Below are 15,821 nucleotides of genomic sequence, written 5' to 3' on the forward strand. Positions count from 1 at the left end.
GGCTGTATTTTGCTGCTGCTCTGCCACTGTTTCACTTTCTACCTTTGCCTTTTTTCTGAACACAAAAAGTGTCAAGAATTTAGTTGCTAAAATAAACAGATTTTTCTCTAGAGTTTCTGCTGTTGTATAACTTTAACATAGAGGGTTCTGTCCTTGAAATGCTTGGTTATTAATACCTGAAAACCGTGCTTTCCCATTTAACTGTATAAATGCCAGGGAAAATATTTAGTAACGTAGGCCTAAGAATCTCAGAGAAGATCATCTGCTTTCCTCGCTGTGATCTTGCACCAGCGTGAGTTTTCTAGAGAGTGAGAGTTAGTGCCATGGCAGAAGAGAAAGCAAAAAGTCCCAGAACAGGATTTGGGGCATGCAGTGTTTTGTGTTTACTATTTCAGGAAGCTGCTACCTGCGTTAAATCATTGGTTGCAAAGGGAAGTTGCCTGGCTATATAGGTGTTGGCTGTGCAGGTCTTTCTGCATGGTTTTGCAAGTGCAGGAGTTAAAGAAAACCTCCAGTCCATAATTCGTGATAATTGACATGCTTTGGTTTGATGTTCCCCATCTCCGTGTTACAGGAGACATAAGCTGATGTGCCTTCATATCGTTATTAAATACTCCCAACAAGAGAGAGCCTTGGAGGGACCAGCGCGCGTGTGGCTGGCATACAGACACTGTGCTTTGCATAGCTGAAAGACTGAAAAAGTTCTCGCACACAGCTGCTTTTGAACAGGAGGAAAAACGTCGTGTGTCCAGACGTCCTTCTGGCAGCCTACCGCAAGGGCTGAGTTTTCCGCCTGCCTCTGTGGGGTCAGTGGCCGCACATGCGTTTTGGTGTGTGAACAAAGAGCTCTTGGACAGGAATGGGTGCCGCTGCCTTTCCCAAGCTGTGCAGGCAGAGCAGATACTATCAGCGCCGGCCCTGGGGCATAAAATGGAAAGATCAAAGCACATGGCAGCAGCGCACAGAGGCTCTTCAAAGCCTGAGTAAGGCAGGATTGATAGAGAAAAGGAGAAGCTCTTGCTGATGTAATCACAGCCTGTGAGACAGGTTGGTTTTTTTTTCCTTTTAAAAACAGTTTAGAGAGGTGAAGTGCGTGCCACAGAGACAGAGCAGGGATACCTGAGTGTGTAGAATGTTTTCATAAGCATCATGGAGCTTAAACACTTTGAAGTAACTAACTGCAAATTTGCAGTTTTCCTTATCTTACTTTGCACAGCTTACACGTGTGTTATTCTCTCACTTGTGGTGTCCATGTGGGATAAAGTAGGAAAATGGCAAAGGAAGGACTGCTTGTTTTCAGGCTGCCTGCCTTATTAAAATGGAAACTACTTTGTTTTCTGTTAAAAATTTCTGGGATTTATATGAAAAAAAGTAGAGCACAGGCAAGGTGGAGGCAGAGGAGAGGTGATAAGCCTTATCTGTTGTCAAGAAGCACAGGCTTGTTCAGGCATAAATTGAATGGGAATATAATAGTTGTTTTCCCTCTTTTGTGTGTGGAAAGGAGGAAGGAGAGGTGTGACTTTCCTGGAACAGATGTGCAGGGATAGAAGGAGTTTCCAATCTTCTTCTTTACAAACCTCACTCTCTTTATATACTGCAGCTGTGGAAGAGTGTTTCTGAATCTCCATTTTGATTATAAAGGTGAGGGACACAAAACAGCTTTTCAAAGGGAACCCTGTGGAATTGTGCGCCTAGGGCATGGCAGTGCAGCTTTTTCTCCCAGAGGTGTACAGTGTACGGCAAATGACCTGAGCTAGTACAGTCTGATACCTAAAAACTCGGTGACTTTGGGCATGACACAAAGCCTGAGTATTACCAGAGAGGCAACATGTATTAGTTAATGTGTTGCCCTGATTTTGTACGCTTGGAGCTCAGGCAGAACAAGCACTTCTCCTTGGACGGTGAGCCTTGCCTGCATGCTGGTGGTATGGACTCGGGGTACATCTGTGGGACAGGGCCACAGGGAGGGAAAAGCTGCACCCAGTGGTCTCTGGGACACTGTTGACTTGGAAACTGAATAACGCCTTCACCATTCTGCTTTGTTTCACTTGCTGACTGCTTCAGAAGAAAGATCTAATGGGATTATCTCAGTCCCAAAATGTATTCAGGATGCCAGAAACCACAGTGGTTACTTCCATCTGGCAGAATCTCCAGCTTTCATTTCTCCATAGGCATAAGACCATTTGCAGTGCAGTTCAGATTAGTACCCAAAACTGTGGCACTCTAAAGCCTGAAAATCTGGCATGGGGGAAAGGTGTCTGACTGCATAGATTACTAACTTCCATGCTTTATTCCTGGGTCAAAGCTACGTTTAGAGTCTGCTAAATCAGTTTATTACCTTAATAAGCTTCTGCTCAAAAAAAAAAAAAGAAGTGCATGCTCTTTATTGTGGAGCATGTGGGATGGTGCTGGCATTCCTATGCTGTCTTGTGGAAATTTCTCCATTTTGCTGATTGGCATCAAAACTTCTCTCCACCCCCCTGAATCTCTCTTCTGCCATGCTCCTTCCACAGATGTGTCTGATTTGATACTTGACACTGGTAGAAAGAGCTTCAATACACTTGAAATACTCCAGTTTTTGGTTTCTAGTTACCAAACCTTCAGGCACCAGGAAATCTGCACATCTTGCAGAGCTCTGAGATGGGCTCTGACACGTACTTTTGTTAGTGCTGGAGGCAATTTCCCTTCATGATACAAGAGGCTAAAGAAAAATTCTAGGGTGGGAATCCTAGCAGTTACCATGACTTCCTGGGAATTTATGCATCTGCTTTAAAATTACTCCTTTTTAGTAATCCCACCCAAATACATGGGGGACAAGGCTACTGCAGTCTGTGGCAGTAGATAGCAGTTAATAAAGCAGAGGTTTCTCTACCCACAGGATATGGTGGATTGGAGGGTTCTGCCATCAGTTTAGTATCCTCATGCTTTTGCTTCTAGTGAGCAACAGAATGATAAAAGAGGTTTTAACTGATGTCCTGTATGCTCTACTGACCTTGTGTGGTCACTTTGTCTATAGTATCCACGGCCTTTTGATTCATGCAACCAAGTGAATTTAGTCCAACTGCCATCCCAAGTTAACAAAAAGAAATTCCTCTGCTGCAGTGACACCAGCAGCCACCAATAGCAGCTAGTTGTGAAGGGATGCAAGATTACAACAAGCACATGGTGGGAATTCTGCACTACATGCTTCAGGCTCTACCAGCTTGTGATGGCTTGGGACTTCCTATTAGCATCAACTAACATGTGAGAGCCCTTGATAGCTTTTTTTTCCATGTTTGTTTGTTTGTTTGTTTCCAGTCTGTTACTTTGGCTGTAGCTTTCTTCTTGGAATTTGAGAGAGCACAAGGAAGATCTGTTTTGGTTTTGAGGGCCTTGGGAGGGTTGCTGCATAATGTGACATTGCACTTACCCTGATACTTGGAGAGCGAAGGAACTGAGCTGGTGTGTGTAGTTAATGCAGGAGATCTAGAGCACCAGTCTGTTGGCATGTCTGGTGGGTACATAGTTGAATTGCTCACTAATGGGAATGGAGAGAAGACGACTAAATCCCCAGTTTGTCCCATTCTCTTACTGTTCAGCAGAAGTTCTCTAGAGGTTTTTTTTGAGCTGCAGGGGAAGAAACGTTGCCAGGAAGTAATTGTTCTTTCTGTCTCTTTCTAATTCTGTGCAGCAGCTGCCTTGTCTTTAGCTGCTATTAATGTTCAGAGCTCTTTGAACAAAAGAGTATTAGGCTGATGTAACTTCTTCCTCTGTCAGACATTCTCTCTGAAGCCATCTTTTGTCTCGATGGCCCTATTGTAACCATTCATATACTGATGAATGAACAGGAAGCTGATGATGATAGTGAGCAGATGAGTTTGATCTTGAACAGGTTTTACTCAGTCTCCAGCTTGAGGGAGTTTATAGGAACTGAGCTGTACCACTGTCAATTGCAATGTCTGATTTGTTTGTTCATTCAAATTTCCTTTTGTTTAAGGAAACTGGAAAAGATTATTCATATAGACAAAAAATGTGCTTTTTTTTTTTAATTGAACAATAGTATCGCAGATACAAATCCAGGAATTCTGCCTGGCACCTCATCATGCAAAGGAACTTTGCTTGAATGGTTGCATCTTCATGTGAGTTCTGTAATATTTAATTAAAGGTCATGGTCTCTCATTTGTTGTCCTGTTTGACAAACCAGATTCAAATGCATCCTGAAGATGATGGGGAAGATAAATTCTGGTGCTTCAGGTGACAGTGATTGGTGGGGAGAAAGAGAAGGAGAACTTCTCCCCAGCTCTTCCTCCACACACATCTTCTAAAGCATGTTACTTTAGGCTGGTGACAAAATGTATCCTTAAAGCATAACATGAAGAACATTAGATGTGGAGGTCTTAGCCTTTTTCTCCTGAACTGGGGAAGGATAACAAGAGGAGCTTATCAGCTGAAGTACCCACAGACATGTGTCCACAGTGCACAGTATTAATTTCCAGCTTAGCAAACTAGTTCATGAAGTTAGTTACTGAAAGATGATCTGATCTTTCATGAAAAACTCTTGTTAAGCTGGGTGAGTGTATTAAACAGGGAGTTGAATGCTAGTATTGGTCTGATGTCCCTCCAAGAAGAATGGTGGTGTAAGAGACTGACTCCTTAGTCAAGAAAACTATTCACTTGAGGCTGCTGAGCCTGAAATTACTGGGTGTCATCCAAAAAGGGATTAGGCAAAATCACAGTATGTAGAGGCATCGTTTACTATGAGATACAACGTTCTGGGTGAAGTTTAAGCTCTGGAAGTCTTTCAATCACTAGCCTTAATTAAGTGGTTATATCAAAAGAAGGATCGTTCTGTATCTGTTCTGCTTTCCCTTTTCTCCAAACTTCTGCAGTCGGCCACTGCTGGAGATAGGGCACTGCTGGTTGGGTTTTCGGTCACACCCTGTATGGCTGATTTTATGACTTGCCCAACATTGCATAGGAACTCTGTGGCAGAGGAAGCAGTCAGTCTCTTGAGAAGCACTCCGCTGCTTTAACCACAATCGTATATTTTCTTTTCTCATAGTATCTTACCTCATTCACTGGTCCAGTTTTTCTAACATGAGGGAAATGTCCTGCAGACAGCACTCATTCACCCCAACTGCTGTATTCCTGGGGTACAGTTTACACCATTAATTTCCCAAACCATGAGGCATACCTTAGTGGCGAGATGTGCCAACAGCAGATGCTCAGGACTAAACCCAGGCAGATGAGCTCTGCTGCACTTTTTAGGATGGGCTGTATGCCAGTGCTACCAGAGTTGAGTTAAAAACAAAAAATGAGGAAAAAAGGGTGGGGTGAAAAAACAGAGGTGAAGGGGTAGTGTGGAAGAGATGAGGCAATAGCTCAGTGGCCATAGGAAGGGGAAGTCCAGAAAGAGATGGGGAAAGAAGGAGGGAAAACTCGTGTCCTGAAACACAGCACAAGGATCTAAAAATCAGGCTGAATGGGGTTACCTTAAATCTCAGGCTTGAATTATGAAACAGTTGCTACTTCAGCCTTAGATTCCTGTACAGTTAGATAAAAATGAGTGTGTAGACCAGCAGTGTCAGAAAATTATTTGTACAAAAAGCTTAGGTAAATTTTAAACTTCAGAAACTTCTGGTACCTTGTTTTTTCCTCCCATATATGGAGTGCTGTAGTGTGGTAAGCATGAGCATTAATACAGTATCAGAGAAGAAGCAGAGGAAAGCTGTTTTGGCTTACAGTTCTGTAAAACAGTTCAGTTCTGCAGTTCTGTATTCAAAGTGAAGTTCTATTTTGCTCCTAGGTCAGGGAATTAACCTCTTCATAATGAAAGAGGAGTGCATCAAGTCTCCAGAATTTCAGAAGCTTTCATTAGTATTAGTTTGACTTTGAAGAACATAAAATGAATCCTGCAGGCACCAAGTCCTTCTAAAATGCCTTTGAAACATTGGGAAGAATGAAGGAATGGGATTTCTTGGGTGCAGAATAGTCTCCTGGCTCAAGATACCAAAGCACAGACCATGAGCAGTGAGGGAAGCTGTGTGTGCATCAGCCTCGGATGCTGATGTGGTGTTTTGAAAAGGGTGCTGGATTGCATTGTGGAGGGAGGTTTGCATCTAAGTTGGCAATTTGCTGTGCAAAATAAAACTGAGGCTGAAAGAGGGGAAAAAGAATTGCATGGTATGTGGAATGGGAATATTTGCAGTGCCTATTTCAGCAATGTGCTACGTTAGAATTAAGAATAGCTTTTTATTTTGAAGTCATTCTCCCTACTACAGAACATTCTTCAGTGGTGACTCAGTGTATAGCAAATCTCGCTTAAAATGGTTGCCAGTTGCCACTTGGAACAATAGGACTGAAGCCACAGGCTGCCATCAGGTGGCTGTTCTTCAGAAGGGCATTTTTTTCCCCAGTGAATTTGAGTTATTTCTTCCCATCTGATAGCATAGAATGTCTCAATATTCACTGAATTCTTGTAACAGAAGACTTCTGACAGCAGTGCAGTTACTCCTTACTTTATCTGAAATGGAGAACCCAATGCACCAGATTTTTTTTTATTATTATTATTTTTTTGTGGAAAAATAACCTCATTAAAGCTTAATCTGTTTTCAGGAACATCTCTTTGCAGCTGATTTTTATATGCCATAATACTGGCCAGGACTTTTTTTTTAAGTACTCAATTCCTCCATGGGCAGGGGCATCTTATCCCTATACTATGAATGGGGAAGTTTAGCAGAGGGAGAAAGGAATGATTTCCATACAGTCATAAAGGGAAATAAATGACTTTTCTGGAACAGGAATCCAGCCGCCTCCATCCTCTGCCAGGGTGAGATCCATGAAGCTGGCTGCTCTGTTCTCCCCACCATGGTGTAATGCAGCACTACAGCACAAGGAGTCTGCCTGTTTGTTCGTGGGTGCACCCAGGCTCAGGAGCCACCATGTGAAGAGACTGAGGCTGGCTGTAAGGCAGGGTGGCCGGTGTCTCCCTACGAGCTGTGTTGCTCACGCCAGAGACTTGGAAGTGGAGTGAGTGCCCTTAAGAGAATCTTGGACCTGTGGGGTAGGGAAGGGGTGAGAGGGTTGCACAAGGGGAATGCATCCAGAGACAAGCTGAAGTACGATAAGAAAGTCGCCTCGCTATCCAGTAAAGGAGATCACATTCCTCTGCATACTGCCTATTCTAGAGCCTCGTCTCGCGGAGTTGCAGCAGAGGCTTTAGCTTCTCTTGTATTTCCATTGTAAATAAGTTGATGAGGTTGTGTTGGTATCTGTTATGACACTGGACATGACAAAGTGTATGTAAAATTAGGCATGATGTTTGGGCTTTGCCCAGTGGATGCAAATGCAAAGCGGGGTAGAGCATGAAGGAGGCTGTGCAGGTAACTTCATGAGAACTTGATGTTGAAGGAAGAGGGGACAGTCTGGAAAGAAACAGGAGGCTGTACCTGTTTGGAGACCTGTGCTTTCAGAATCAGTTGGCTTCTCCCCTTCTAAAATTTCCTGAATGCCTTAAAATGTTTTCACATGGGCAGAAGTCATAAATTGGAAGCAGATCCACTGAAGTATAGGAGGCTGCCAAACTGAAAAAGAGGTCAAGGGGGAGGTCTTGGAGAGCAAAGTTAAGGAAAACTTGGAGCACAGAGTGGGGAAACTGGGATATAGGCAGATAGATGGCAGCTGGAGTTTGAAACAGAACTTCTGTAGACTTTACCTGTTTGTGTATTGCTTCAGGATGGCTTATAAAATGCAAACACAAATCTGACTAAAAGGTTAACTTTGAAAAATTAGATTAAAATTAGAAAAATGAAATGGAACTCGATCTTCAGATTGTAAAAAAAAAAATAAAAAAATCCCAGGTATTTTGTTGGGTGTGTGCTGGTTGCTGTGATGTGAGCCCAGGTTCGTGTAGAGCAGGACAGCGTTTTGTACTCTCTGCAAGAGTATGACAGTTATCCTCAAGTCGCCTATTTATAAATCTAGAAAAAGGTTAAGCTTCAGAGAAATGCATGCCAAGGTCAGTAAAGGGAGGTGTCCAAACCAGTGTAACTCTGTAGCAGCATAATGAAGGAAAATGTATAGTTAGGAGCTGTAATGCCCATAGCTGATGTCAATATTTTTCTTCCTGCTGTGATAAAAGAGATGTGTAAAGGGATTTGAGGCAGACTGGGTCTGAACAAGGGGGTAGGGAATGATTTGTGTCAGAGGAGTGAGGAAAGACTGGACAGAGCATGCAGTGAAGGTACTTTCATATTAAGACAGAGGAGTAAATAAGATTCCTTAGAAATAATGGAACGTAGGGGGAGCAACTGAGAGAGAGAAGGCTAGGGGCTGGAAAGTCTGGGTGGTGAGAGGAGCCGTGGCACGAATCTGACTTCTGTTTTGATTGTGGGACAAATCTCCCAGGCTCCAAGTGTGAAAATGTATTTGTGTTTTCTGTGGGAATTAATGAAACTACAGCTGGTTGCGTGTTCTCTGCTGTGCCTCTTCCATGTCTGTCCTGAATGTAGTCACTGAGCCAAAGCTTTACTTTGGAACTGAGCAGAAAGTTGGTGCTGCCTACTGCTGCAGTGGTGCTACAGGATTTATCTTGAGGAGTTTAAGCAGTAGTGAAGTATCTGAAGTGCAAAAATGGGTGGAGAGAAGGACTGAAATACCAGACCCCTCCTCTGGCGCTTTCCCTGCTGCACAGTGCAGAGCGTGTCGCGCTGCCGGCTGGAGCGGCTCCAGCTCTCTCCTCCATCCCTGAATTTCCCTGCAGCCTCAGGGGAAGCTGCACCTCTGTGGCTCTCTCACAGCTGCTGGACTTTGATGGAGACATGCCTGCACTCTTTCCACTGGCCTCCCTTGGCAACCAGCCCTTTGAAGATGACCTCTTGCTGTTTGCCTGTTGTCTCCCTTGTGTTGGATTATAGATGAGAGGCTGGCATGAGGGGAGGGGGATGGGATGGAGTGTTGTGCGTTTTAAGCCTCATTTCTTTCTGCATTCTTGACTTTTTTTTTTTCCTTCTCTCTGTGGCTTTTACCGCTCTCTGCGGATAAAATGTCTTGCACCTGGAAAATGGGTTCTAGCAGAAATGCACTGTTTCTGCTTGGCATTTGTATATAGAACAAAGGAAGTTTGATTAGTTTCATGGTGAGGCATTGTGTTCTTCCTGTAATAATCTGTTTGCATTAGTTCCCTTCCCCCATCCCTCTTTTTAAGGACAATATTGTTCTTAGTTGTAGGGCAGTTTTTCTCTGTGGGCGTGTTCTGTGTTCCTCTTCCCTCCCTCTAGCCCCAGTGAACGAACCCTTTCGGAGACAGCACAAAAATGTATCACCTTGATAGTGAAGGCTGTGGTGTGAAATTGAGAGGGATGCATTGGAGCCTTGTGGCTGGGTTGCATTTTGCACAGGCACTACTTTTGGAAATCTAACCAACCAGGCTCTGCCAAACACTGACAAAGTCCTTCAGGAGAGTCTTATAGTGAAACAGCAGCTGTAGGGTAAGCAGTAGGGGATCAAACAAAGTGTAGGAAGAGATGCCCAATTTTAACTACAGTGAAAGGTGAGCAGGTGAGGTGATGTAGTACAGAGCATCGTGATGAACAGTGTTTACACGCTCTTACAAACTTTACCATCTCATTTCTCACTTCTGTTTTTCTCAGTGATGAAATTACTTTAACCTACCTGAGTCAGCACTCAAATCTGCCTGAGGTTACTTCAGGCTTTATTAAGGTCTGGGTGTGGAGAGCAGAACAGTCATTGACATTGCTGCTGAATTTTGATGACTGAAGTGGGGAGTCGCACATGTTACAGGGTATTTTACAGAAAACATGAAGAAAATAACCTGGATGTGCTTATGTATGCAGCTGGAATGCCTCAGTGCAGCATAGGCTCATAGAATAGTTAAGAGTTGGAAAGGACCTTAAGATCACCTCATTTCAACTCCCTGTCATGGCAGGGACACCTCACACTAGACCATTTTGGCCAAGGCTCTGTTCAGCCTGGCCTTGAACACTGCCAAGGATGGGGCTGTCACAGCTTCTCTGGGCACCCTGTGCCAGTGCCTCAGCACCCTCACAGGGAAGAGCTTCTTTGTATTTAACCTGAACTGCCCCTGTTTCAGATTGAACTTGTCCCCCTTGTCCTGTCACTACAGTCCCTGATGAAGAGTCCCTCCACAGCATCCTTGTAGCTTCCTTCAGCACTGGAAGCTGCTCTGAGGTCCCATGCAGCTTCTCTTCTCCAGGCTGAACAGCCCCAATGTTCTCAGCCTGTCTTCATAAAGGAGGTGCTCCAGCCCCTGATTATCCTCGTGGCCTCCTCTGGACTTGCTCCAGGAGCATACCTCCTGAAATTAGATGAACAGGATGGTGGAGGTATCTGTGATCTCTGTATGTAACTATTTCATCCTTATTTGGAATATTGCTTTTTATTTGGATCTCCTAGTATTATCGTATTTTGGGAAAACAACCAGCAAACCCAGCCCCTTGCTCCTTTCACCCCAGCTAAAAACCGTAAACAAAGACATAAGCTAGTAAAAGTAATAGGTTATTCACTTGGAAATAAGAGACTTCATGGGAGAAGGAATGAGTTTGTGTTCCCTCTGCTATTTCTCAAAAGGAAATTAAGCATTGATGTGTCCTTTCAGTACCAGACTTCTTCATCTAATTTATTTATTCTTGCACAACCTGAGCAAAAGTAGGCCATGCAGATTATAACTCTTATTTTAGGCTCTACTAATGTGGGTGGTGTAGTCTAACCCATTTTGGCATTGCTATATACCTATGTTTTCTTCTGAAATAAAAGTATGATATTTACTGGACTTAATTTTGTAGCTTCCTTCAGCCCATGCAAGAACACGTCCCTGTCCCTCTTTCCATGGAAAAGCTGCATCTGGTGCATCAGGACTGATAATCACCTTTGTCTTTCTGTCAGAAAGGCACGCTTGGACCATGAGTAACAGACCCATGGTCTTGGTCTGTGAAGCACGTAGTAAGGGAGATTGTGATGCTTGCAAAGCCTTCCAAGTGTTTTGACTGGAACATAGGTTGCTGTGCAGGATCTTGCTTCTCAGCAGGCAGTTAGAATGTGCAGATGAGTAAATAACAGAGTTTAACTGACTTTTTTTCGAGTGAAGCAAGATGAAACTAACTGGCAGGCTTGCTGTAGAAAAGCCAGGACAAGCATGTCTAGCTTCAGCCTCTCTTGTCACATGGACAGGCTGGAAAAGGAGAGAGAAGGAAAAGAAGGATTGTGGAGACTGAAATGTGTATTGAGGTGCTTTGTGACATAAGCAGCCCTCTACATCCTCTTGTAGAGGAAGATGATGGCTATGTTGTGTCTTTGTAGACAGTACCATGATCAAAATGGAATTTCTGTAACAACTTTTCAGGTAGTGCATTTTCAGATATACATGGAGTATTTCTTGGAGCAGTCTCCTCACTGCTAAAAGCAGCTCTCCTTGTAGGACAACGCTTAGGTTGCTGCTGTAAATAAACTATTAACAACTAGTGAAACAGAACACCCTGTTGTTGCAGTTACCTTTCTAGTCTCCAGGTGAGGTGAAAACCTCCTCCAGATCAACCATCGCTTCTAAAGAAGTTTTTGGCATCTTAAATCAAATCATCATGTATATATTCCACAAGTCATTCCACAAGTTCTTTACATTTATGGCAATTAACCTGTCTTATTTCACATGTCTGGAGATGTAATTCTTGGTGCCGACTTCAGTATTTACCTCTATCAGCACATATCACAAGAAACAGAAGTCAGGGGAGAAAGGGTTGCCGGTTAATGCAAGACTTTACCATCAAACAGTGGAGATCGCAACTAGATAACAAAGTACAAAGTATTTTTCTTGTAGGTTTTACCCCCTCCCCTACAAACTCCCTATTTCATCTTTCCATATCCCTACAGCTTGTCCAGGTCCCCCTGGATGGCATCCCTTCACTCACACCACTCAGCTTTGTGTCATCCAGAAACTGGCTGAAGATGCACTCAATCTCAGTGTCTGTGTCTCCGACAAAGATGTTATGTACCACTGCTCCCAGTACAGACCCCAGAGGGACACTACTTGTCGCTGGTCTCCACGCAGACATTGAGCTGTTGACCTGCAACTCTTTTGAGTGTGACCATCCAGCTAATTTCTTATCCACTGAGTGGTCCATCCATCAAATCCATGTGTCTCCATTTTAGAGACAAGGATGTTGTGGAGGACAATGTCAAATGCTTTGCATGGGTCCAGGTAGAGCAGTCACATGCAGTAGTTCTGCAAGTCATGTTGTATGCGTGTAGTTTTGATGCATTGGATCTATTGAGGTTTCTCAGTTTCTTTAAAACCTAAAGGATGCTTCAGAAATAATTTGTGTTATTTTCAACTCATCTTAGTCAGCATCTTCCTGTCTACCCTTCTCAATTCATCCAGCACAATTCTCCACAACTGAATGCAAGCAAACCAGCTATTTTTGTTAGCAGCTTGCTGCAAAATACACAAAATATCTTCTTTTGCGAGGAATCCTAGAGGACTCTGGAGAAGCAAGTCACCTCTTAAACTCCATGTAACATCAAGAACTTCCCAGAAAGCCAGGGTCCAGGTGAGATTATGTCAGAAAAATGAACTATACTGAGTATGGAAATCAGTCACAAGTCAGTTTATACATATAAGGTACAGTTACTACTGATCTGAAGACTTACAGTACTGTGACATTTTGGGTCAGCATGAAGTCTGTCAGTCTGCTTGCTAAACTTTCTTTCTAAAATACAATCTGGAAATGAGTAGCTCAGATTTTTCACAGAGCTATGTGCTTTTGTGAAATACAGCGCTACCTTTGCTGGTGCGTGCATGTGTGTTGTCTTCTAATTCCCTCCTACGCTCTTGGAATTTTCATCCCAACTAAATTCACTCCTTTCCTAAGCGTGCATCATATATGCCTTTGGCAAGGGAATTAAAATGGGAATTTCTTTTGGGGTTCCTTATAGGAACAATTTCAATCACCTGTAGGTTGGTTGTTTTTTTTTTTTTGCTGTTGAATAATTCCAGTCATTCTTTCAGGGCCCCAGACACTCCCTGGGGTTGAACAAAATAGACTCCATTATGTTGTACAATGTTTGTCAGGGTCTCTTCATACTTTCCACTCCACTTTCTGCTAGAAAACTTACTTGCAAAGTATATGTAACTCCATGTGACACCTTTAACTTGAGGAGATTGTGAGGCACTGACCTAATACCTGCAGTTTTAAGTCCCCACTTAAGTGCTATGGGACAAATGTAGTTGTTCATGAGACATAAGGTAATCCTATTTTTCCCAGCCAGTTATGAGTATGTCTAAAGTTCTGGTCATTAGTGCATTTTAGGGACCTGTCTTGTTCTGTATAGGGGCAGGACTCTTGTTTTGCTGTATAGCTACTGGCAGCTGCCTTCTGCCAAAGTGATCTCTGAAGGTATCATTTCACTCCTGCTTTTCCCTGCAGTTTCCCCTGTCCTTAGTGGCATCATGCCTGTATCTTTTGCCAGCCTCTTTCCACCCTTTTTAGAGGGGAAAAAAACACAACTATAAATGTGACTGTTCCCCTTTGCCTTGTCAATACTGTGGTAGGAGAATTTGGTGTAATCAAAAGCACTTAAATTCTTGAGAGCAGAAAGCCCTCAAGTTATCTTGGGTATGCACATCTTTTAGAGACCCTTTGAAGGAAGGAGAGGTGAGTTCTCTGTTTGAATGGGCTGTGAGCTTCCTTTGCAAAGTGTTTGAATAATTAGTGTCCTGTTGCTTTGTTGCAGTAGGTTGCTCAGCTGCACTGTGTGGGCAGTACACTCGATCTCTGCCTGTGCAGTAAATCTGATGCAGATGTGCTGAATTTACAGCTTTGTATGTGTCTGTCACTGCACGAGGTGTGGGTTATCTGTAACACCTGCTTTGGGGCAGTCCTAGCAGGAGGATCTCTGGGAGCATGCTGCTGCTGCCAGGTTCGTGTTTCAGGTCTTTTTCCTCTCCTGAAGGATTTGAAGCTGGGCTGTGGTACAGGTGAATTTCTCACAAGCATTTCACATACTCTCCGAGTCACAGGTTGGATATCCCTGAGTCAGGAGTAAAGGAATGATGCTGCTTCTTACTTTGCATGATGATGAGTGTGCTGATCAACTAGATCAGTGCCAAGGTCTGCTTTCCTAGTTAACAAAATCTACTCTGCTCTTAAAGTTTGCCACTCCTTTACACAGGACCTGATGGGCTGTGTGTAGTACCGGCCTGTCTGCATTGTAGAATTTTACTAGCCTTTTCTGCATGGTGGATGTGTTCAACTGCATATCTCTGTTTTTGCATTTAATTGCAGCAGAGAGTGGATTTCTCATCATCCCTTTTGGCATACTTCCTGGAGTAAAGTGGACTGTGAGAGGATTTCAGGAATGCTTGATGCTCTTGCTATAGAGAAAGTTCAGTGAAAGCCACTTGTGGGTTCAATGTTAACCGCTAGGTCAAACCACACGTCACAACTGATAGCCAAGAAAAGCACACTGCTGAAATGCTCAGGTTCTATAATGTTACATTTTGTGGTGATTTGGTTTTTGGCAGGATGCTCTCCTTCAAAACGAAACAAGTCTGAAAGCGAAAAGAAACTGTTTTAATGTGCTTGTGTTGGAGGCCAAATGTTCCTCTGCACAGCAAAGCTGCATGGTCTAGAGGAACCACAGGAAGGTGGGGAAATGCTTCCCTCTTTCACCTTTTTTTTAAAAGGCTGGCATGTTCCAGCTGCAGCCAGCATAAACCCCTCATGTTTTATGAGGCTGCTGAGAAAATGGCAACTATTTTATTTATTTGTTTATTAAAAAGTTTCCTCTTCTTGAAAGATTCTTGAAAGGTCACTCATCTGTCACGGCACATTCTACTGATGCCTTTTTCAAAAAGGACTGATAGAACCTACTGCCTGAGCTGCTTCTTTCTGGTGGGCTCTTAGTAATGCTGGGTTGGAATATTGCAGTCAAGAGCCTTAAAGCACCTTTTTTGGCAACAGGTTGCTTTGCAAATACAGAACAGTAAACAAGAAATGGAAAAGTTAAGTTCATCATTTCAATGTATTTGTAAGTAGTAGGAACAAATAAAGCTTTGTGGTGATGTAGTTGCATTATATTGAAGACCAAAATCACAGCAGTGGCAGCAGTCATTGGGAAATCTGTCAGCTGAGATGACTGACATCTGTCCTGGAGAATGAGTGCAAAGTAGTTTTTAATAGGTAAGAAGACAAAATTTTAGAGGAAATGCGAAAAATGAGTGTTGCTAACACTGACTCAACTGGTTTGCAGCCTCCTGGGTCACATATTGAATATTTATAAGCTCTATTGGAGTACTTTATACAGTTAGTCCAGTTGCCTTTGTCACTAGAGGGTGTTAGCCAGGTATCTTGCCTTTCCTCTAAAAAGACTTACTTTGTGTCCTGATGGAAACCTCTCTAGGTTACTACTTTTTTTCTTCTCTACCCAGTGCCACTTTTTTGCCCTGTGCTCAGTTCTTTGTCCTAATTGAATTCATACTTCAGTATTTTGGAAAGAGATGCTTTGGTACCCTGGCCTTTGCTTCATGAACTGGGAACTATATGTAATGATTCTCTACACATTAATCCTCTGCCACAGAAAGTATGAAAATCCTTTTGGCAGCGTTACCAACCAAAGTTCCAGGTCGATGCAGTGGGTTACTTAGGGCCCTGTGACATGTATTTAAGTCTTTACCTGGCTTTGTTGAGGTATATTTATTCATGGAATGCTGGATCACCAATAAGAATCAGTCACTGATTCTGTAGATGCACATTGTATGTGGGTAGGTAGGGCTGCCTTTTGTGCTGCGCTAAGTGGAACAATGAGAGTAA

General features: G+C 43.1%; 1 protein-coding gene across 2 annotated transcripts in view; it reads left to right on the forward strand.

Moving 5' to 3' along the window:
* The window catches only part of ZNRF3 (zinc and ring finger 3), a 78,699-nt gene that overhangs the window by 23,770 nt on the left and 39,108 nt on the right, over window positions 1-15,821 (forward strand). Inside the window, exon 1 of one of the 2 annotated variants that reach the window (XM_061466559.1) lies at window positions 14,939-15,191. The exons of the other annotated variant lie outside the window; for it this stretch is intronic. The gene's annotated coding sequence lies outside the window, so the exon portion shown is untranslated. Of the gene's footprint in view, window positions 1-14,938; window positions 15,192-15,821 lie in introns of those variants that run through there. 2 annotated transcript variants of the gene reach the window in all.

This window comes from Pezoporus flaviventris, unplaced genomic scaffold (assembly GCF_033815535.1).
Source record: "Pezoporus flaviventris isolate CSIRO_AGI_PZ_B2104156 unplaced genomic scaffold, CSIRO_AGI_Pfla_v1 ptg000041l, whole genome shotgun sequence".
Taxonomy (NCBI): domain Eukaryota; kingdom Metazoa; phylum Chordata; class Aves; order Psittaciformes; family Psittacidae; genus Pezoporus; species Pezoporus flaviventris.